General features: G+C 39.7%; 1 protein-coding gene across 1 annotated transcript in view; it reads left to right on the forward strand.

Moving 5' to 3' along the window:
* The first annotated feature begins 432 nt into the window (after nucleotides 1-432).
* plekhf2 (pleckstrin homology domain containing, family F (with FYVE domain) member 2) overlaps nucleotides 433-24,756 on the forward strand; it is a 37,372-nt gene continuing 13,048 nt past the window's right edge. Inside the window, exon 1 of the mRNA XM_026183634.2 lies at nucleotides 433-594. The gene's annotated coding sequence lies outside the window, so the exon portion shown is untranslated. The remainder of the gene's footprint in view (nucleotides 595-24,756) is intronic.

The following is a 24,756-nucleotide window of genomic DNA, read 5'->3' on the forward strand; positions in this document are numbered from 1 at the left end:
TGGCGCTGTATAAATAAAATTGAATTGAACTGAAGGGAATTGAAGTTTTATATCCTTGCTTTAACCTGATTCATATTTCACCTCTTTTCTTAGTTACATTTCATCTTTTGTTCGATTGTTTCACTGATTCCTGTCTTGCACCCTGTGGTTTTGGGGGTTACTTTACTAAGTAATATAAGTGTAAAAACTTATTATTTAAATAATTGTCAGTTGTTTGCCGGACGAGACAAAACATGTGAAGTTATAAACCTGGATTCCGCTAATGATGATGGGCATTTTGGCATTAAAGTTGTGCCAGAATAAAATATGTCATTCACATTTCAGCTTTGTTTGAAGTTTCTTACATGTTCGCAGGTCAGAGACCGCACGTTAGTTTTGTATTTACCGGCTGTCCAGCGCGCCCTGAACGCGGCGCGGCGCTGCCATGTTGTTGTTGTATTTTCTGGGCAGCGGCGGAGTTTCCAGCTGCTGTAGCTGTCTGCGGACGCGGTGGGTAGTTTCGGTGGGGGAGGCACTGCTTTAATCACTCTATTTGGATTACAACCGAGCTTCAAGTAACAGCAAAAGTTGCCGGACAACAGGAGCTGCCGTCGGGTATGTAGTTTTCCACGTTTTTAAACTTGTCTCCGTTGGTGTCCTGTCACTCTTTGCTAAGGGGAGCTACGGCTTGCTCTGTGGTTTGCTTCTACTTTTTCCCATTCATGCTAACAGGCGGTAGCTTAGCGCAGTTGAGCAGCTATCTTTCTTTCCCCGGAGTTCCACACAGGGAGTTAAAATCGATAAGTTTTTTTGTAGTCTTAAAGTCGAAAAAGCGGAGTTGATTTTTGTTTGACACAAGCAGTAACAGGTGAACATTGTTTGGGAAGCTAACTTGGGAGCTAGCTGGCTAACGCTGCCAACTGACACCAGCTTGGAAAACTTACGGGGCAATAACTTGAAAAGTCACAGAAACTTCGTGTCGTATCGTGTTTAAGGTGTTTCAATGTAAAGAAAGAATAAACTGAGCGTGATGGTTTCAGTTTGCCTCACCAGCGGTGGCTTTTTGAGGACTGGGAGGAAAAGTCATTGCGGTTTATTTATTTTTAGCAAGTCAGGACAAGCTGAAAAGGGACAATTTATCAGCGTAGGGTAATATTAGCCTGATGCGTGGTTAAAGAAACTGACTTTTCCACCTAGTGTAAAGTTTAATATTTATTTGGACTAACTTCACCCACCTTTGCCTCACTGTGCAGGTAACCTACAATCAGTTAGAGGTCCAGGCTCTGTTATTACAGCTTTTGTGGAAGCGAATGTGCGAATCTGATTGCTGGTGAAACCTGTCTACCTCAAAATGGGAAGTCTGCAACGCCTTGCCTCTGCCTTAGTCAGGTTGCCCATTATTTTCACTTGACTTCTTCTTCCACTACACTGAGTCTTTGAACTTAAGGTTAGAGGACGATCACGTGTCTTCCCTGGCCAGTATTCGCGTTCTCTCCTGCAACTGATTAATTTTCAGTTAGAAGAAGATTTGTACTATTTTTAATTATAAAATCCCTAATTCGTGGTTTTAAGTTTTTCTTCTTTGTCCACTTTACAGTTTTAAGCTACCCCAAATAATTAGAATAACTCAAACAAAATAATTAAATAAATGACATCCACTTTCTGCTGCTTATCTGGGTACGAATCGGAGGGGCGGCAGAGATAACCAGACCTCACTATCCACATCAACTGCCCGTAGCTCTTCTGGTGTGACATGGAGACGTTCCCAAACCAGCTGAATGACATAATCTCTACAGCATGTACTAGACTTGTCCTTGGGTCCCCTCCCAGTTGGATGTTCCCAAAGCACCACACATAGGAGGTATCTAGGAGGCATCCCAGTAACCTCAGCTGACTCCTTTTGATATAGAGGAGCAGTGGTTGTAGGCCCCTCACCCCTCCTGTAAGGGAGAGCCCAGAGGACCCTATGGAGGAAATTAATTTCCACTGTTTATACCCACAGACTCATTCTTCCTATCACTTCCCAGATGTTGACAGCTGTGCCTTAACACTTAACTCTCTTTTCATCACAATTGAGTGGTACAATGTTTATAACACTACCACTGCGTCTGTCAAGCTCTCACTCCATTCTCCTCTCACTAGTGAACAAAACTGCGTTGGAATAGTCCTCCATTTGAGGCAGAAACTTGTTACCATGTTGGGGTGGGCACTCCGGATTTGGATATGGCTGCAATACTGGTGCTTCAACAAATCACTCCAGTGTGAGACAGTGGTAATCACTTGATGTATCTGACAGGATCATCTGCAAAAAGCAGAGACATGATTCTTAGACTACCAAGCGTGAAACCCTCCGCCTCTTGGCTGAATGTGAAATTCTGTCTTTAAAAATTATGAACAGAATCTGTGACAAAGGGCACCTCTGGCAGAGTGCAACACCCACTGGGAATGAATGTGACTTATTGCTGCCAATGCTGACTAAGCTCTCACTTTGCATCTGCATGGACTGATTAGCCTGTAACAACATGCCTGGTACTTCTTAATTCTGAAGCACCCAAGGGATGTACTGTACGTGACACACCGAGACATGCATTCAAATGCCTTCTCAAAATCCTTTAGCCTATTTGATCAAACTCCCACATGTACACTTGAACAAAAGAGTAAAGAGTATCCCCTTGTTCCCTCTTGCATTGTGGGTGTTACATTGTGACTAGATAGCTGTCAGTGTTGACTTTGGTGGCTGTCATCGCCCTGTTAGCAAACAGGATTACATTTACCTTTGGCAAAGGCTATTGTTTAAATTTTTAAAGAAAGTATTATTAAGTAGTATTAAACCACCCCCACTGTCTTCACCTTTTCTCATTTGTCTCCCACACTTACAAAAATAATGCTGGAACAGCTGGTGGTTTAAATGTAGTAATTAACAAATCTTTTCAACTCTTAAGCAAAGTACTATGTCATGGTTAACAAAATATTTTTGTTTTTTTGGACATATATTAATTTTTATTAAAAAAAGTATTTAGCTACAATTGTTCAACTTGAAATAAAACAGTGATTCTCTAAATCTAACTAAATAGCTCTGGGGAAACAAATACAGTCTGTAAGCAAACATCTGTTATGACTGAGTGTAAAGAGCAGGAAGAGATTTACATATTGATAAGGATGCTTTCTGAACTACTTTGCGGTGACAGGCACAGCTGGGCTTAATAAACTTACCTATATGGAGCGTTTTTGTAGCGATCACTTTTGGAATTTCTGTAGGAAGAAGGTTAAACAAAAAAAGCACCCTCACACTCTAATAATCCTGTTCTAATATAGGAAAAACTCTGCTGTATTGCATTGATAGACTGAGTATCTCTGTGGGAACAAAAGGTTAAAGGAAACTGTGGGCGAGAGAAGATCTTGTTATAAAAATGTGTTTTCTTTTAATCAGACGTTTCATTAACACTTATAGCTGCGTAGGTTGGTAGTTATCTTATGTTCCAACATGACATGTCTTGTAGTCTAATGGTTGCATTTGGATAAAGTTACATTTTTGCTTAAAACTGTGTTTCACGGTTCTAGAGTTGACTGCCTCTTTGCCTAATTATTGGTGATAATGTGTGAGATCTTTTTTTCATAATAAAACTGAAATGTCACCCACAGCTGAGTGAACTTTTTTAAGTTCACTAGTATTTCATACATTAAATGAGCTCAAGGTATATTTTCACTTGTCATGCTTTAGCCAAATGGCACCCAAAAGCCTAAGGGCCTACAATGTAGACTGATGTAAAGTAGAAGAAAGCAACAGATCTTCACTTTGAAGAGATTTTTGTATTTCCATAGATTTAAGTTATATTTCTAGGATAAAAATTACACTTACTGCCCCAAAAATACAGTTTTTAACATTCTCCCTTCTAAATATTTAAAATACCAACTATATTGTGTCAAGTATATAAAAGTTCCTTAAGAGCTTGTCCAAAAAACAGGTTAAAAATAGTAATTAACCTTAAATCTTTATAGTCAGCTGCCTCTCCAGTGAATCACAGTCCTTAGGTTTAGAACATGAAGTATTTCTCCACCTGCAGCCCCCTTGAAACCATAGACATTATAAAAATACGTACCTACCATGACACAGATTTAAGGCATTTGGGATCTATTGGACCATGGGACAAGAGACACAAGCAGGTGAATGTTGAGCATCACACAAGCAACCTGTACAGAAGACCAGCTGTAGGGAAAGAACAAGACAGGAATATACTGGACTGATCTATAAGCAGCACTTTCACTATAAGAGTGAGGAGATCAACTCTAGTATCAACTAGTAATCCAGTAGTAATCTTCTAAATAAAGTCTCTATACAAGAAACTCTTAACTTGTACCTAACCTTTTGAAACTGGGCAGCTTATTCAGTTTTAATACCAAAACTAGGGAAATAAAAGAACCCGGCATGCTTCTGAAGTGTCATGTGATTTTGGGAGTCTGTTACTGACTACTTCCTTAGATGGCTGAAAGTAGAATGCTGGGTGGGAAATTACCATCAGTCTTTATGTAATGAGAAAAATGGGACCTAATTAATGACTCCCTGGAAGAGAAATTGTGACTTTCCGTTTCTATTCCCCAAACAATGCACCTGGTAAATTGCAGCACCCTCCTCTTAGGTGGTAATCATCCATTTATTGTGATTTATCCAACGCTGCAGCTTTTGGATGATCTTCTAAGTTTGCAAGTAGCGAATCAGTCAGCCAAGATATCTTCTTCCTTTTCGTGTTTGAATGTGGTTCAAACTAGTTCTTCCAGAACTCCTGGGCAATGTAAAGTACACTCAACTACCCGAGGAACCAGGAACCCCTTTACCCCTCATCTCACTTTCGAAGTAGTCAGATCTGGCTCTGAGTAATCCAATATCCTGCACATAATCCAACGTGTCAGTTATAAATGGATGCAGATAAGGACAGCGGGTCATTTCCTGACTGACACATCAAGGAGGTCACAGATAAACAAAAACAGATTATCTAAACAGTGAGTGCTTCGTTTACTGTTTGTGAGGATGAGTATCCTTTGGAATCTGTAGAAATCTGCACATGCAAAGCACAGTTTTAAAAATATACATTTTTAAGCACTTTCCTCCTGTATACTTTGTAGCACACAGACAAAATGGTGCAAAGATAGTAGGGAAGCGTATCATTTATGTGATTTGCAGACAGAAGTGCACAGCCAGCATGTTGTTAAGTCCTAACATTTCATCATAACGTTTTGTCTTTCAGGCTGTTAATGTGTAAAATTGGTGCACCTACCTCATCTTTTCTGCACCATGGTCTCTCTATTTATCCCACTAAAACAAGAACAAAAATGAAGAAATGAGATAAATTAGCAAGCTTTAAATTAAAAAAGACAAAAATACTCTCTGTGTGGTTTTGTTTACGCTAGGCCATTTTAGCTGCTCGCCACAGCCCTGTTCATTTTAAGGAGTCCAGAGGTTTCTGTATGCACAGTCTCACGCTTGTTGTGTGTGATATATGCAGGGATGGTGATATGGCAAGATAGTGAGGGAAGTTAAGTTTAATATGAATTTAAAGAATGTAATATTGCTATTATGCATTAGTGGGAAGAAAAAACCCCCTAAATATTGTCATGACTGGCAGACTGTTGGCAATCACCAGCACAACCCTAATTTTCTTTAGTTATGGAGGATGTTTAATTGCATATTTAGGAGGGCTTACTAATATTAGTAATATGTTAGACCGCTTCTTGTAAGTGGTTTAGTTTGAGTTGTATGATGTGTGAAATGTGAGTTTTGTTGAAATCGAATAACAAATATGCTATAAGTTGAAAAGTTGCTGGGAATAGTTCCTCTGCCAAGACAGAACGAAGCTTTTTAATTACAGCTCCTTGGCTTTTTAATTACAGCTCCTTGGCTTTTTGTCCTCCTGCAAAAACTAATAGGCCAAATTATGTAAAACTTTCTTTAGAGGAGGGGGTTCTATGCTCAGCGCTAGAGTTGTTTCTCTATATATCTGCTCTCATTAAATATATATCTGCTCTCATTAAATCATGACATCACAACTGTCTGAAACCCAAGCTTTTGGGTCATAGATATTATGTAAGCATACACAGATCTCATTATTGTGAAATATATATATATATATATATATATATATATATATATATATATATATATATATATATATATATATATATATATATATATATATATATATATATATATATATATATATATATATATATATATATATATATATATATAAAACCAAAAAAAAACACCCAGCACGCCCCTGCGGGCGGTTTATCCTTCAAGCTCGGGTCCTCTACCAGAGGCCTGGGAGCTTGAGGGTCCTGCGCAGTATCTTAGCTGTTCCCAGGACTGCGCTCTTCTGGACAGAGATCTCCGATGTTATTCCCGGGATCTGCTGGAGCCACTCGCCTAGCTTGGGAGTCACCGCACCTAGTGCTCCGATTACCACGGGGACCACCGTTACCTTCACCCTCCACATCCTCTCGAGCTCTTCTCTGAGCCCTTGGTATTTCTCCAGCTTCTCGTGTTCCTTCTTCCTGATATTGCTGTCATTCGGAACCGCTACATCGATCACTACGGCCGTCTTCTGTTTGTCTACCACCACTATGTCCGGTTGGTTAGCCACCACCATTTTGTCTGTCTGTATCTGGAAGTCCCACAGGATCTTAGCTCGGTCATTCTCCACCACCCTTGGGGGCATCTCCCATTTTGACCTCGGGACTTCCAGGTTATACTCGGCACAGATGTTCCTGTACACTATGCCTGTACACTATATATATATATATATATATATATATATATATATATATATATATATATATATATATATATATATATATATATATATATATATATATACATACATACATGCACGCACGCACGCACGCACGCACGCACGCACGCACGGGAAAAAAGAGGGGGGAAAAGCAAAATTGATACCCTTTAAATCTACAAAATAGGGCATTATACTTTATGGCTCTCCAACTGCCTCTCTAGGCATTGTCTGCCTATAAACCTCAGTTTAAGGGATTGTTGTGACTCAGGATGTGGATGTTATTTTAGAGATAACATTCATGAGAGGGTGGAACTGAACAAAGATGCTCTACAGTGATCTGAGAACTATTTGTGTTTGTTATCAAGTCATTATCTATTGATACAAGATATGAAGCCATTAAAAATGAATGGACACTGTGTGTCCTACTTCTTTTAGTCTCTCTCTGCTGTATAGCTAACATTAGCTAGACTGTGCTAATATAAGGTTGAACAGAGCAGCTTAATTGTGAGTGGACTTTCAAATTTAGTCCTGTTTTAGAGTAGATGTTTGTACTTAGTAGCACCTTGTTTCAACTAGTAGATGACACTGCATTCAATAGTAATAAGAACTATGCGTAATTATTCTAGTGGTGCATGTTTTTTAATTATTTATAGGCCTCTTGTAACATTTGTTACGAGAGTGTGTCCCACAAAAATAGTGTCTTTGTGGTGAAAGCGAGGAAGAAGGTGCATATGTAAGCATGTGTGGAGGCACACCCATCTTTTCTCCAGCTCCACCGCCTGGATTGCAGTGCGCAATGTGATATCCCCGTGTTGGTGGTGTTCTGTATTATCATAACAGTGATGGTCAAGGCTCAACTGACCCGTCACGTTGTCCTAACATTCAGCAATTGTTAAAATTATCACTAGCAACCCAACATTAGTAAGCTATATTTGGCTAACAGGAAATCTAACTTGATGCTGCATTTATTATATTGTATAAATTATTAAAGAAAACTGGAGACAGCTGAATCATCAAAGACTGTCACACCAAGAGTAATCTGACCAGTTTGCTCATAGGGAAACACTAGACTTGAAAGTCCTGTGCTAAATTGAGTGCATTGTCCAATAGTAAATCTCTCAAGCTTTTGTTTCAGACAGGTGAAAAAGTGAATTGTAAAATATACGCTGTGTGGGGAAAATGCTGCACCTCAGTAGTTTATTTGAACTCGTTCTAGAATACAGGAGATTGGACTTAATGCACTTACAGGTGACAATTCTTTTTTTTTTTTTATAACTTTTTATTTATCATTTTACAGAGCAGAAGTGTTGTACAATTGAATAAATCATGCTGTCTTTCTGTTTTTGGACATTGAACAAGCCTTTTGATCATGTAGGTCAGTACTTTGAATATCTTTTCAATTATAAAAAGCATTAAATATTTGCATAAGTCACATACAACAGCTTTTCTATGAGACTAATAGGGGACTAAAGTAACAGTACAAAACTAAGAAGAAGAGCATGTCCTGTAAGCATCTACTTTCAGCATTAGTACTTCTCATTTTCATTTCAGGCCACACCATTACTCAACACTTAAAGGTCTTCCATAGTAAGTCACAGTTTCACTTCGGGTTTTTTTTTTTTAATGTGGCCCCAGCAGAGCATGTTTTACTTTTGTTACTCTAATTTGGCTTGTCTGTGTCATTTGTGCTCATGAACCATGTCCAGTTTTTCAGATTTCATGTCGGTGCTTATTCTTGTTAGATTTAAAGTATTATTATCCTACACTGGAAAGCTTTTTAGTGTTAGGCAAACAGTCTACTGAGCCTGTGCAGTGACATGAAGTAACATGGTTATAATCTTTATATTTCTCAGAATATCATTTTTCCTTCCTACAGATGCTCAGGGGTGTAAAACAAAGCCAGGCTTTCTTGTATTAACCTGCTTGACATAACTTACAATCACAGTCAGAAATAATGAGTATCACAATGAAGATTAGTTTCTCCGGAAACCCAGGCGCTGTGCTTCAAGTGAACGCTCACTTAAAAGGGGCGATTGGCATTTTACTAACCCATTAATCTTACTTAACTCTTTTTACGTTTTTTAATCTTATCACTGGTGCATCTCAGTGTGTTTGTTTTGGTTGTCTGTCATCAAGTTTGTATTTGACCTGAGAGAGAGAGAGAAATTAATAAATACTTAATAAATAATCAGAAATTTAGTAAGAGAAATTATTTTGTTGTTGGGATAATTTTCAGTTGTCAAATTGATCATTTGAATATTTCCATTTCTTAGGTAACTATTCTATAAGGTATCATTGTCATGATGTCATCCAGCATGTTATCAGATATTCATTTGTTGTGTAGATATCTGGTTTCTGTTTAGGGGATTCATGTTTTATTTAAAAAAAAAAACATGTAAATATATACCGTCTCTTCGTGTCCAACTGACATCAGTCACAGCAGTAGTTATACTTCAATTCACATCATTGTTGCTGGCTCAAACTTGCTGGTAGATTTCATACTGTCATACCAGAAATTTTTTCATTGTTTGCACAGAAGGAAATCCCCCCCCCCCAAAAAAAAAACAAAAAAAAAACTATGTACAGTATCCAAGTGCTTCACAACAATATCTTGTTTTCCTGGCATAGGGACAGCTCTTATTCTCTGCTGTGTTCATTGGTTGAGTGAGCAGCGAGGCTTCAGAGTGTGACAGTAAGCGTGGTGCACAGTGGGAGGGAAAAAGTATTAGAGCTTTTGCTCCTTGTAAATTTCTTTCAAAGACAATTATTGTGCTGTCATTTCTGTTGCAGTTCCTCATGAAGCAATGTCTCGAACCTGTGTGGTGATTTTTGTTGTGAGTCTTTGCTGCAGCTGCCACTATAGATTACTACAAAGCTCCAAAGCTCAACTCAAGACATTCAAGACAGCTAGATTTACAATAATAATTTCACAGTGTACATATTTGTCTGTTTATATGCTGCATACTAAAAAATAGTAACCTCATGTTACTATAGGGTTGCCTTAACATCGAAACTTTTTTCACACCTTTGTTTTTCCAAGAAAAACAAGATGACTATATTAATCTTCTGCTAAAGTAGCACATTTGTCTATAAGTACACTTTATGGTGTTTCCATAGCTCTCTGAAATTAAGGGGATCCTTCAGCTAATAAAACACATTAGAGAACTTGAGTACCTCAAAGTACTGTAATAAATCAGATAGTTAACTGGCTTGAAATATAGTTGGTTAACCACCCAGATATTTGATGTAAATTATGAGGCATTAATTCAATTCATTTTCTTTCATTTTTATTCATACAGCACCAAATCGCAACAAAAGTTTCCTCAATGCACTACTTACAATAGTACAAAGAAAACAGAGTAAACCTCAATAATCATGTGACCCCCCCCCTATAAACAAGTGCTTTGGCGACAGTGGGAAGGAAAAACTCCCTTCTAACAGGAAGAAACCTCCAACAGAACCAGGCTCAGGGAGGAGCGGCCATTTGCTGTGACCAGTTGGGGTCACAATTTGAAGCTGGTTCTCGAGGGAACCCTGTGGAACTCCATAATTAACCTTAGTGTGCGAAGAGGACTCTCCATTTATATAAACAAATTGGAGTCTATTAGGTAGATACGATTCAAACTACTGCACCGCAGTACCTTTAATGCCTACAGCATACTGTAATCGCTGTAATGAAATATTATGGTCAGTAGTATCAAATGCTGCACTGAGGTCTAGGTAACAGAGGTAAGTCCACTGTCAGAGGCCATAAGACGATTATTTGCGACCTTCACTAAAGCTGTTTCCATAATGTGATGAGCTCTGAAACCTGACTGGAAATGTTCAAATAAGCCATTTTTCTGCAGATGATCTGTTAGCTGTTTGACAACTAGACTTTAAAGATTTTTTGAGATTGGCCAATAATTACCTAAGACAGCTGGGTCAGTGATGGCTTTTTAAATAACAGTTTAACTACTGCCAGCTTGAAGGCCTGTGGTACACAGCTTAATTGAGATAGGCTGATCATATTTAAGATTGAAGTATTAATTAATGGTAGGACTTCTTTGAGCAGTCTTGTTGGAATGGAGTCTAAGAGACACATTGATGGTTTGGAGGAAGTAATTACCCTAGTTACTCAGAAAGATCAATTGTAGAAAAAAACTCTAAATAAATATCAGTGGTAACTGTACATAATGTTACGTCTGTGAGATGATTATGAGTAAATTTTTTCTCTATTGATTAAAATTTTATTTGTTTTATTTAATAGTAAGATGTTTGAGCTTTACAGAAGGCTTTTTTTAAAGCAGCAAACTCTATTTCCACGTAAATGACGATCTTATAAAATAGTGAGACGCCATTTCCTCTCCAGCTTACAAGTTATCTCCTTTAAGGTGTGCATTTGAGAGTTATACGAGGGAGTCAAGTACTTCTGATTTGAAGCTTTCTTTTTCATACATAGTGAAGAAGTAAAATTATTAACAAGATAATCGACCTCTGTGGATGTAGCATTCAGGTAGCTGCTCTGCTCTGTGGTGGCACAAGAAGATAACAGTGGATGAATTATATCCCTAAACTTTGTTATAGCACTTTCATAAATACATCTACTGTGATGGAATATATTCCCCACTGCTGTATAATATATTATTGTAAATTTAGATGTTATTAGGAAATGATCAGACAAAAGAGGGTTTTCAGAAATACTGTTAAATGTTCAGTTTCTATTCCATAGGTTAGAACAAGATCTAGAGTGTGATTAAAATGGTGGGTGGGTTCTTTTACATTTTGAGAGAAGCCAATTGAGTTTAATAATAGATTAAATGAAAAATTTATTTTGCTTGTCCTCACTTTAGCACAGAGAAGTTAGTCGGATATGGACAGTATTGCAAACATGAACAGTTAGTGACAGCTAAAATCAGTTGAGTAGGCTGTGTGTGTTTAGGATGGAGGATGGGTTTAGTTTAGTTTCACTTTCAGGGTACTAAAATCAGAGGTAGATATAGTGATAAGACTTGTGATTCAAACACCACTGGTGTTTTGTTATGCATAGTTGTTCACGTGTACACAGTAGATACTAGAAAATAAAATAATTACTTGCTATTAAGTAACAAATAGATAAATACTATTTACTAGTATTAGTAGTATTGGTATTTAATGCTAATACTACTAAAAAGAACAGTACCATTCTTAATTATAGCCATTACAAAACACAGATATTTGTAAAAGTTTATATTATAATATCCAGGACTGTGGTAGTAGCTTCTTTCCAGTTTTACTTTACCCTTAGGATTGAATTGGCAGCCTCCAGTTGTTTTCTGTTATTTGGATAGAGTGGGAGTGAATGGGCCGGAGAGATTTGGGGGAAGAGATATAACAAATTCTTTTCATGGTGCATATAGAAACACCCTGAATTAACCAGAAAGAAATGGAAACCGTACAGCCAAGCCAACACTTGGGTCACAACTTGCTAGTATATATATATATATATATATATATAAAAAAACACCCAGCACGCCCCTGCGGGCGGTTTATCCTTCAAGCTCGGGTCCTCTACCAGAGGCCTGGGAGCTTGAGGGTCCTGCGCAGTATCTTAGCTGTTCCCAGGACTGCGCTCTTCTGGACAGAGATCTCCGATGTTGTTCCCGGGATCTGCTGGAGCCACTCGCCTAGCTTGGGAGTCACCGCACCTAGTGCTCCGATTACCACGGGGACCACCGTTACCTTCACCCTCCACATCCTCTCGAGCTCTTCTCTGAGCCCTTGGTATTTCTCCAGCTTCTCGTGTTCCTTCTTCCTGATATTGCTGTCATTCGGAACCGCTACATCGATCACTACGGCCGTCTTCTTCTGTTTGTCTACCACCACTATGTCCGGTTGGTTAGCCACCACCATTTTGTCCGTCTGTATCTGGAAGTCCCACAGGATCTTAGCTTGGTCATTCTCCACCACCCTTGGGGGCATCTCCCATTTTGACCTCGGGACTTCCAGGTTATACTCGGCACAGATGTTCCTGTACACTATGCCGGCCAGTTGGTTATGGCGTTCCATGTATGCCTTGCCTGCTAGCATCTTGCACCCTGCTGTTATGTGCTGGATTGTTTCTGGGGCATCTTTACACAGCCTGCACCTGGGGTCTTGCCTGGTGTGATAGACCCCAGCCTCTATGGATCTTGTACTCAGAGCTTGTTCTTGTGCTGCCATGATTAGTGCCTCTGTGCTGTCTTTCAGTCCAGCTTTGTCCAGCCACTGGTAGGATTTCTGGATATCAGCCACCTCCTCTATCTGCCGGTGGTACATACCGTGCAGGGGCCTGTCCTTCCATGATGGTTCCTCGTCTCCCTCCTCTTTCTTGGGTTTCTGCTGCCTGAGGTATTCACTGAGCACTCGGTCAGTTGGGGCCATCTTCCCAATGTATTCTTGGATGTTCGTTGTCTCATCCTGGACTGTGGTGCTGACACTCACCAGTCCCCGGCCCCCTTCCTTCCGCTTAGCGTACAGCCTCAGGGTGCTGGACTTGGGGTGAAACCCTCCATGCATGGTCAGGAGCTTTCTTGTCTTTATGTCAGTGGCTTCTATCTCCTCCTTTGGCCAGCTTATTACCCCAGCAGGGTACCTGATCACGGGCAGGGCGTATGTGTTGATGGCCCGGATCTTGTTCTTACCATTCAGCTGACTCCTCAGGACTTGCCTGACCCTCTGCAGGTACTTGGTGGTTGCAGCCTTTCTAGCGGCCTCTTCATGGTTCCCATTTGCCTGCGGGATCCCCAGGTACTTGTAACTGTCCTCTATGTCTGCAATGTTGCCTTCTGGTAATTTTTATATATATATATATATATATATATATATATATATATATATATATATATATATATATATATATATATATATATAAAAATTTTTATTTTATTTTTTTAAACTTAAATATTCACAAAATGTCTTTATGGATAACCTATGGAAATTAAATGACTAGGATGACTCTGTTCCACAGTATATGGGTGTGGATGACTTAAGTCTTGCGCAAAATCTAAAGCAAACATGGGCAGGGATAACTTTTAGGTGCCTTTTTGCCCCTCTCTTCCTTTGCATTCTATGCCTACTGTGTATTTCAAGTGATGTGTATGTTTACTGAGGGTTTTTGAGTTTTACTCTATGCTTCACAGTAGACAGTGTTTTGCTTGATTGTCCAGTTACATTTTATCTAATGTACCTATCTGTGGTTTAGGAATTTAAAACATCTTTATGATTTCTGTCATGTTACAAAAACTTGATTCTAAAAGTGTGACGATTTGGTCTGCAGCACTGGTTTTCTATTCTAAAGACTTAAGTGCAAGAAAGAACACAAACAATCAATGTAAAGTTTTATGAGCGCTAGCCTTTTGATAAATTTCAGCCAGTGGCTCTTGTTGGGAATCCGCAGCACGTTTCAGCATGTATTTGACGCAACAGCTTGCTAGATTGCCTGGTTGTGCATTAAATCTGTTTGAACCTGTATGTGTGACAGATTAAACTTACATTGCTGCTGACTGTAATGTCAGAAGGGAGGTGCGATGAAACGATTTCCTTCCCGTGTTGAGGCTTTCCCAGGCAAAGTAAAGATCTCAGCAAATCAAAACCGTGATACTACCACTCTGTTACACGCTGAAGTTCCCCGTGCTTGCTCTGTAGTAAAGGTTTTATAGTGATAAGATGTCCAGAGAGTATGTACTTTGGCATCCCAGACTATTACTCACTGAAGTGGCCCAATTCCGATGTTTGTAATTCCCTGTCAACAAGCTTAATGGTGATGCACCCATTGTGAAATCCAGTCAATAGTTGATACCATTATATATTTTTCTGATTATTTTTCCCTTTTGTGTAACTGAAACATGTGCAGTGTTCAGTCTTTCAGTACTCAAATGAGTTTGACAGCTTAACTTAGTTTTTTTTTTTTTTTTAACTGTAATTTCTTTTTTAAAGGATTTTTTTCCCATATCTTTTGAGTATTTTCTGTTAGATTTTTGTGCGTTTTTTTTTAATATCTTCATGTGGTATTCTTTCAGTGACACCAGTGTCACTTAGACAAAATGTTTGACAGAAAATAACATTATTATTATTATTATTATCATTATTATTGCTAGTAGTACTGGCATAGACACCCTTTTCCTCTCAAAACTACCTGAAATCTTCATTGCATAGTTTCAACAAGGTTACATAAACATACCTCAGAGATTTTGTTCACATTGATACGATAGTATCAAACAGTTGTTCTTCAGCTGCACATCTCCCGTTCCAACACATTGCAAAAGTGGATTGGGATCTGGAGACTGTGGAGGCTATTTGAGGACAGTGAACTTAATGTTATGTTATAAAAATTGGTCTGAGAATGTTATCCTGCTGGAAGCAGCCATTAGAAGATGGGTACACTGTGGATGCTGTGGATGGTCAACAGGAATACTGTGTTATAATAATGTGTTGTTTATTCAGAGATGCTCTTCTGCATGCCTCGCAGCAAGCGGCTGTTGAAGTTACTGTTGCCCTCCTTTCAGTTCAGGGCAACCTGACTCTTTTCCTGTGACCTCTGACATACACGGTATTTTCAGCGAGAACTGCTGCTCACTATTCTGATGCTGGGTTTAAATTTCAGCTTGCTGTCTGGACCGTCTTCATGCGTTGCTGTCAGCAGCTCGTCATGAGTTGCTATCATATGATTGGCTGTTTAGACATTTTCATTAACAAGCAGTTGAACATAATAAATAATAAAGACCCTTGTGAATGTAGAAAAGTAAAGTTGCTTGTGTACCAAACAAAAGAAATATTGAAGCACATGTTGATTTGTTTTTAAATGTGTGATATTATAAATTGAGGTGAAAGGGTGAGTTTATTAAAATGGATGTTATTTAATTTTTAGTAAAGGGCTTGCTTTGGGATCTGCTTTTTTTGTAAATAAAAAAAAAAGACTCTCTGAAGGAATGTGTGATTGTAATTTAGAACATTTCCTAAGAGGTTACTGCGCAGTAATAAAGCAATAAACAACTTAATAATATTGAAATGGTGACACCATAGTTTTATAATCTGTGGTAAAGGATATCTCAGTTTTAACTTTTACTCTGAAAGTTTCTTTGTGGCTCCTGGAAGTTAAATATCTCCTGATCTCAGTGACCCTAAAAGGGAAACGGTTTCATTTGGGAAGGGATTTAATCACTCTGCTGATCAATGTTTGAAGACAGCTAAAGTCAGAATGGGAAATGACTGTTTAGATGATTCACTTTTTTAAGTTCTGGGGGCTAAGATGAAGACTATTAAGCTTCATTATGTAATTAGTGATAATTGCTTGTGGCCTCTGGGAAATTTTATTGTAGTTTGTTCTACAAATATTTGTGTAATGTTCTCGTGGAACTTCTTTTGAGCATTTTTTCCTTGGGAAGAGAAACTTTAAATCATGATTGGGCCCATTAAAACGGTGGTGATTATTAGCGTGACATTTACAGGTAAAGGAGCGTTGACTGTTTGGCAGAAACCGATGTCTTAGAGTAGCCGACCTGTTATTTGTCAAGAGTTTTTGGCCTGTTATTAGTGTGATTTTAACCCTGGACGTATCTCATTTAGAAAAGTGGGTTTTCCCCCCACTTGATGGCCTCTGAAGAACAGAGTGTTTATAGGACTGGTGGCAGTTGTCATTACCTCAGTAAACTGTTTCCACTGTTCTTGCACACAAGTGAACTAGGGTAGGATGGAAATATTAGTCTTCTCTGGTTTGAGTAGTCTTAAGGGGAAGCCCTGTGTCACTATCATTTGCATGAAGTGTGAGAATTTGCTCTTAGATATGACATGAGGCAGTTCCTCTTGGAGGTGCAATATAGTTCTTAACAGTAATTCAGCAAGTGAGGATTATGTTTACTATGCTGACAACATCAGAAATTGGGATAGGATAAAGATCGATACTGTCACGGTGGGATGGTAATGGTAATGTAATGTAGATGATCGCTTCTACATTTTTTTTTTTTTTTTAACGTTAACGATAAGAATAAGCATTACAGCTCTTTATCATACTCAAATACACAGTGTGTTAATATATAGGAAGTGTTTTGAAAAGGAAAGCTGTGGTAATTAATCTTGGGAGGATGAGTTAGGGCTGAACTAGTTTCTAGTTAGCTCAGTAGGTTTGAGGAAACACTGGCCAGAGTTTCTTTCACAAATTTGATGTGATAAAGAACAGGATTAGGAGTGAGGATGACATGCTTTCTGCTGTCTCTAATTTACAATAGACTAATTTACACAAATGCTGAGGTACAAGAGGCAGGACTTTTTCTCCTCAACGTGGTCTTTGTCCCATTAGAAATAAACAGTGTCCCTTATTTGGATTTTACTGAATATTGTTATAAAGAGTGTATTGTTTCAGACAAAGACTTTATCGAGAGATTAGAAAAGTACTTTAAATTTTAAATTTCAATGAGCTAAAGTCTCAAGGAACACTCGAGAAACTTTTCAAGAAAGAAAATAACAGCAAAGTGAAACAATGAGGGAGAAAAACTGGTACACGTTGTTTAACTGATATTTATTCCATAATTCTTAGAGAAAATTTTCTCTAAGAAAGACTGGGTATATCTGAATGCAATACATGTGTTTAGTATTTCATCAGGAACTACAAGGAAAAAAATGATCTCTTACAGTGGAATAATAACTCCTCTGTGCACTTTTTTTCATAATAGACAAAAGTAGTACAATGAATTTTCAGATTCGAGAAATTGAGACTAATAAAACACTGGGACACAACCACATGGTAATTAACACATAATGCACTACACACAAGCATAAGACATCAGCAACTTTCTGAGACTACGTCCACACTAATGCGTTTTCTCTCCGTTTTGGCCTCCCGTTCACACTGAGACGGCGTTTTTGCTGAAGGAAAACGCATACATTTGGAAACGGTGCTTTCGTGTTGTAGTGTGGACAGCAAAAATGGAGACTTTCTAAAATGATGATGCATGTTGGTCATATGATGCAGACATGTGACCAATTTAACTAAGATAGCGGAGGGCATTATACAGCAGTTGTTTATTTTGCTCTGTTTTGACAGCCCTATTAAAGATTAATCAGTCTGTACATGCTTCAGATAGCTTTTCTTCAAATTCTTTAACTCTCACTCGCTTTTGTAACTTTGTACTTTTGTGTTACTCGCAGCAATAACTCCACCTCATTGTTAGTCCACTTAAAAAACTCGGGGCTTTTCCTCAACATTTTGCCACGACGTTTCAAAGAGCCCGAAAGTAAATAAGCAGCAGACAGAAATGAGGCAGGTCGAATCTTATTGTGTTTCACGCATGCGCAGTACTGGAACGTAAGCGTTTTCGTCCGTTTCAATGTGGACGCGCAACTCTGTGAAAACGACTGAAAATGCTAGTGTGGACGCAGAGTGTTTTCAGACGAAAATGCCGTTTTCAAATCTATCCGAACTAGTGTGGACGTAGCCTGAGGTTACGTTGGCTCTACAAAGATTCCCCGCAGCAGTCTAGCGATACAGTGGTAGTCTGCTTCTGATTGTCCTGAGAGTAGGGCTGTGCGATATGACCAAAATCTCATATCCTGATACAGGATATTTGTCATCCCGATAACTATGTATATCACAAAATAGTGCTTTTTCTGTAAATTCTTTGAATCTCCGGCATCTCGACTTGTGTGAAGTGTTTTCAGCTTGGCGAGTGTTTTGACCAATGCATTAAACGATATATTATGATATATAAGCTGTAACGGCCGCCATTTTCTTTGCGATTATTTATTACAACCACTGCCTAAGCGAAAACCTGTAGTGATCCTGTATGTGTCAGGAGTATCAGAGCAGTTGAGACGCATTTTTTCTAAACAGTGTCTCTGTGGCTTTCAAACCCCAAAACACTCTTCACCAAAAATTGGTCCACCCCAAGGATCGTGTCCCCTGACACAAACAGAGTAACATTGCCAGGATGTATACATCGGGGAAACCAAACAACCTCTGATGAAGCGGATGGCACAACACAGAAGAGCTACCTCGTCAGGCCAGGACTCCGCAGTCTATTTACACCTACAGGCCTGTGGACACTCTTTCATTGATGAGGATGTACACATCCTGGACAGGGAGGAATGCTGGTTTGAGCGGGGAGTCAAGGAGGCCATTAACGTGAAAGGGGAAAGACCATCTCTGAATCGAGGAGGGGGCCTAGGGGTACATCTTTCGCCATCATACAATGCTGTGATTGCAGCCATTCCCCAACTCTCTGTGAATGGTACTCATTAGAGCAGGGCGATATGGCCAAAAATATTTATCACGATATATATTTGAAAATTTGCGATAACGATATAACCGACGATATAATTGATGCGAGACAAAATACAACTCCACAACATTACTAGCGCAAAAAGACAACCTTCCATTTATTTTCACTTAAACAAGAAGCTGGTTTTTATGTACATTAAAGCTTTATAAAAATGTAACAGTGCAAATGCAAATTCCTTGCTGAAAGTTTAACCAAAAGGCATTTCCAGTAGAAATGGGCTGACATATCCTGAGCATAACCATGTATAATATCCACTGAAGTTAAAAAGAGGTGCTTTGCAACATTAAACTGCAGTGTGCAGTACGCATTTTTCGGACCATAAGGTGCACGGGATTATAAGGCACATTAAGCGAAACAAAGCAGTCAGATAAATCAAACTTTATTAAACTCATTCTTCTTGCTTCCTCCACTTCTGTACCATTGATTCATTAATGTTGAATTCTCTGCAGCTGCTCTATTCCCATGTTGTTGCAGTATATTAATGACTAACCTCGTATTGTGGATGGATTATCTCAGTTGTTCTCCTGACTGAAGTTTGGTCCGTTTACAGCATCCTGCCATGCGATTGCATTTGTCTCTAACCATGAAGAACCTTCACGTTAACTTTTATAAGTGGAAAAGTGTTAGTGTTCGTCCTCCAGCTTCACTGTTTATGTTATGCTAACATAGCTGTGTCGCTAGTGATCACGTAGCACATCATTATATACCAGCTAGCCCAACTTCAGTAACCCTACAAACGTCACTGCTGTTTAGTTTCCTGTCTTCATTTATGTTGGAAGTGATAGCAGAGCTGTACGTTTGATTTTTTTCAGAAATCTCTCAGTCAGAACATGCAATATCATGCTTAGCTCGCTAGTTTCGCTAGTTACCTAACTTCCGCTAGCTTCCTGCTAACTTCTAACTCCGTTAAATGTAATAACTTTTGTTTTCATGGATGCCTGGAAGTTAAACTTTATAGTTACACCTGGTAAAGCAGCAATGCTGATCGTTTTATTAAAGATGAAAGAATTTAGACAGTTTTTAACTCTAAGTGATGCTGCAGTGTTGTTTGACCTGAAGAATACGGAGTTTAGGACCCAGATTACTCCCAGATTTAAGAGCATCTTAGTCCGACAAATATGACAATAACAACGGCCGCTTGCATGTTCTGCAAAAAAATGTGCTTTGTTGTGTATCTGACGGACAAACACCAAACCAGTTCCACATCACGGAAGTTGCACCATTTTTACAAACCAATTCTGGTTCATCTGTTTCACTCAACAATCGGCCATGTGCGTATGAAAACAAAGGCACTGCGCATGCGCGTTTTACTCCCATTCTATCGCGATATTTCATTTTCCTATCGTTGCCTAACATTATACCGGTATTACCGTGAACGGTATAATATGGCCCAGCCCTAGTACTCATGGCCATTGATCAGTGGTTGTTGATCAATGGTCATGAGAATTTGCATAATTATGATTAAGGAACTGACCTCCCAGCCCATTGTTCCTTCAGTGGGCTGGTTTCAGTCATTATGCAAATATCCTGTTTATAAGATTGGGGAAACCTGCAGTCAGCTAAGACTGAAGAAGTCACTTGGATGAGTGGCAAAACATTTCTCCCACTGAAAACGCTACATCCAGATGAACAGAATCAACTTTTGGAGGTATTTATTACATGGTGTGCTGCTGGGAAAAGCCTCTTCTAAAGTTTGAGTCTCCATACTCTTTCACCTGATTCTTGCGTAGGTGGTAGAAGAGGTTTGTCGTGTTTGAGTCTGTGGTGGGGACAGGTTTGCGGCATAGTTTTCCGTTTTCTGCTGTGTCAGACTTTTCATAACCAAACCATGTCCATGCTACAGAGGTAGCCCCTCGTTTAGGAATAAGGTCCTTGATTTGTTTTGACTGGTCCTTTTATTTGGAGCTGCCTGTTCCTGCTTCATTTTCACTGGCTATGCTGGTATTCTCTGTGCCCCGATGCCTAAACAGTGTATTTTGCGACACCATGAAACAAAGGATGGCGTATAATTTGAAATGATAGATGTTTTCATATCATCATCCGATATATTTTGTCATATCGCACAGCTCTACCTGAGATCTATTCAAACTGGGAATGATTTGGTTTTTGTCTCACTTTGGATGAAGTTTATCATCATGCATAATTAAATTTATGCATGCTAAGTTTGTGTGGTTTTCCTACTGATGATATGTGGGCCAACATGTCAGACCTGTTGAACTCCTCGTATACATGGACAGAATTTAAACTTTACAAAGTAGGGCTGGGCGATATGACCCAAAATTCATATCTCGATATTTTTTAGCTGGATGGCGATATAAGATATATATCTCGATATTTTTTTTAAGCCATAAAGTAAGAACAAAAAGAGTTCTTAGTCAAAGCTGTGTCCCAGATGTCACACAGGCACTTTTATTAACATACAGCACAGATGTACATGAAAAATTACTCAAAATTAAATTATGAGCATTCATTAAATAATAATGCTCCATAAATAAAAGAAAACAAGGTTGTTTTTGTGCTAAACAAAGAGCTCACAATTGTGCAGTCAAAATGTAAACTAAAAGACGCTGAGCGTAATAACAAAGACAGACAGATTTTACAGCTGCTCTGTTCCCAAGTTTTACTGTGTGTTACGTTTCGGTGTTGTCAGTGTGTTGTTTTTGGCGTGACTGTTATGTGTTTCCTGTTTTACTTTGAAAGTCTGTGTTATCTTAGTCTTTTCAGTTTACGTTTCCCTGTCTCGTCAGTTCTGAGTTGCCCCAGCTGTGTTTCCCTCTTGTTGTCCATTTTCCTGATTGCTCCCTCTAGGTATTTAAACCCTGTGTTTCAGTGTGTCATGGTTTGCGATCTCCCCCGTGTTGTAAATAGTTTGGTGTTTTGTTGTAAATAAATAGTTTGTTGTAAATAGCTGTAAATAGATTTGTCGATACTTTCGTTTTGGGATTTTGGTGGTGAGCTTTAGTGGGGTTTTTTGTGTGTGTTTTTTTTTCTTTATTTTTACTTTTTTTCGTGTTGCACTCCGGTTGCCTAGGCCGGGGTGTAACATATGGGGGCTCGTCCGGGATTGCCTTCGCTGGGGGGTCCGGGGACCGCCCCAGCCTTTGTCGTCGCTGGAGGGTCCGTGGGACCGCTCCAGCCTTCATCCGCCTTCGCTGGAGGGTCCGAGGGACCGCTCCAGCCTTCGTCGTCTGCTGGAGGGTCAGTGGGACCGCTCCAGCCTTCATCATCTTCGTCTGCCTTCGCTTCAGCTGTCCGTCTCCGCTGGAGGGTCCGAGGGACCGCTCCAGCCTTGATCCGCCTTCGCTGGAGGGTCCGAGGGACCGCTCCAGCCTTCGTCGTCTGCTGGAGGGTCCGTGGGACCGCCCCAGCCTTCATCCGCCTTCGCTGGAGGGTCGGTGGGACCGCTCCAGCCTTCATCCGCCTTCGCTGGAGGGTCCGAGGGACCGCTCCAGCCTTCGTCGTCTGCTGGAGGGTCAGTGGGACCGCTCCAGCCTTCATCAGCTTCGTCTGCCTTCGCTGAGGGGAGGGTCCGTGGGACCGCCCCAGCCTTCATCCGCCTTCGCTGGAGGGTCCGTGGGACCGCTCCAGCCTTCGTCGTCTGCTGGAGGGTCAGTGGGACCGCTCCAGCCTTCATCGGCTTCGTCTGTCTGGATCAAACTTTTCACTTGGTGTTAAATGTTTGATTTTTGGGTGGGGGGAACTGTTACGTTTCGGTGTTGTCAGTGTGTTGTTTTTGGCGTGACTGTTATGTGTTTCCTGTTTTACTTTGAAAGTCTGTGTTATCTTAGTCTTTTCAGTTTACGTTTCCCTGTCTCGTCAGTTCTGAGTTGCCCCAGCTGTGTTTCCCTCTTGTTGTCCATTTTCCTGATTGCTCCCTCTAGGTATTTAAACCCTGTGTTTCAGTGTGTCATGGTTTGCGATCTCCCCCGTGTTGTAAATAGTTTGGTGTTTTGTTGTAAATAAATAGTTTGTTGTAAATAGCTGTAAATAGATTTGTCGATACTTTCGTTTTGGGATTTTGGTGGTGAGCTTTAGTGGGGTTTTTTGTGTGTGTTTTTTTTTCTTTATTTTTACTTTTTTTCGTGTTGCACTCCGGTTGCCTAGGCCGGGGTGTAACATGTGTGACTGATAGCCTGGAGTTTGAAATCCGCTTCATAACCACGTCTCTTACAGGTGCCATTTATGGTCCTTATACACACACAATACGGTAATATTACGTTGATGCACAGTACGTATCACTCCGCGAAGCTCCTCGGTAGCCGTAATGCGCCGACAATCTATCAAGCGGTGCAGCTCCGTAGCTTACCAAAGTCGTACTCAAACATTTTTGACAGATTGCTGAACGCCGTGTACCACATAAAATCGGTTCGCGGCCACCAAGCACAACCAGAATTCATACATAAGGCGCGCTATCAACTTTTGAGAGAATGAAAGGATTTTAGGGTTAGCGCGGTTAGCTCGTTAGCGCGGTTAGCTCGTTAGCATGTTTAGCTCGTTAGCACGTTGACGCCGTCCAGCCCCACGCATGGGGCGATGCGCAGTAACTCGTTAACGGAGATTTGCCGTGTCCATCTTGTCGCTGCCTGCACGTGAAGCGATGGGGGAGGAGGGGGAGTTGTCTTCAGTGAAGGCGAGGCGGAGTAACGTTGCGTAGAGACAAAAGTGGACGAAAGAGAGGCAAACTTGCGGCTCCACAACTATAATTATAACGTAACATAGACTATATCGATATAAAGGATATTGTCACATCTTATATCTCGTATAAAAATATATCGATATGTTTTAAAAACTCGATATATCGCCCAGCTCTATTACAAAGGAGAAAATTGGGTGGGGAAATTTTAGTTTCTGCCTTATTAATTATAATGTTAATATAAATCTTCCCTTTACATTCAGTGTCAAAACACTGTCTGTACCATTTGCTTTTAGATCAGATTTGCTGCTTTTAAAATGAAGACACCTTTGTACTGATCGGTTCTAAAGAATATGTTTTAATGCTTTATCATTTGTAATAAGAGCAGCAGCTTAAAGAGATGTAGAATGGAAAAGGCAAGAACAAAGACACTGCCTCATCATTGATGGCCTCCACCCTCACATTCTCTCCTCTGGATAAATGGGTGCCCTTGTGTCCGTGTTTGCTGTTTACAGTCTACAGAATGGCTCTTTCTCTCTTCCCTGCCCTGCTTTCACCATCTTTACTCTCTCCCTTTAGCGTCTGACTCATTGCTGTCACTGCTTCTTACTTCCCAGACTTCCCAGTGCGGTGTCCACTGGTGGTTTAATTGCTGGTCATACTAAAGTCTTGAATCACCCACGTCATCTTTTCGTATATTCCAGAGAAGTCTTCTTTCACAAATATCTCAAACATCTTGTTTGCAAACCACAACCAAATTACAGAAAAGGCAGTTTCTCTGACAATTCCCACGAGTTGGCATATTCATGCTATTATCTATGTAATTTTGAGAGTACGTGCTATACTCAAGAAAATCTCAAGAGTTTTAAGGCCATTTTACACTGCTTGAAAATTGTTAAATGAAAAATTGCATCTAATTCTGAAGTTCAAAGTTAACAAGTGCCATGTAATAATGACTGTAACCAAGAGGTCCGCCTGCAGTAGAAACACTTAACATAGGTGGTTATTTATAATTAAGTGTGAGATTGTTTTACACTGGCATCACCTTGGCAACTCGAAAGTAAAACCTTGTTTTTGCTTATTT

This window comes from Astatotilapia calliptera, chromosome 11 (assembly GCF_964374335.1).
Source record: "Astatotilapia calliptera chromosome 11, fAstCal68.1, whole genome shotgun sequence".
Lineage (NCBI taxonomy): Eukaryota > Metazoa > Chordata > Actinopteri > Cichliformes > Cichlidae > Astatotilapia > Astatotilapia calliptera.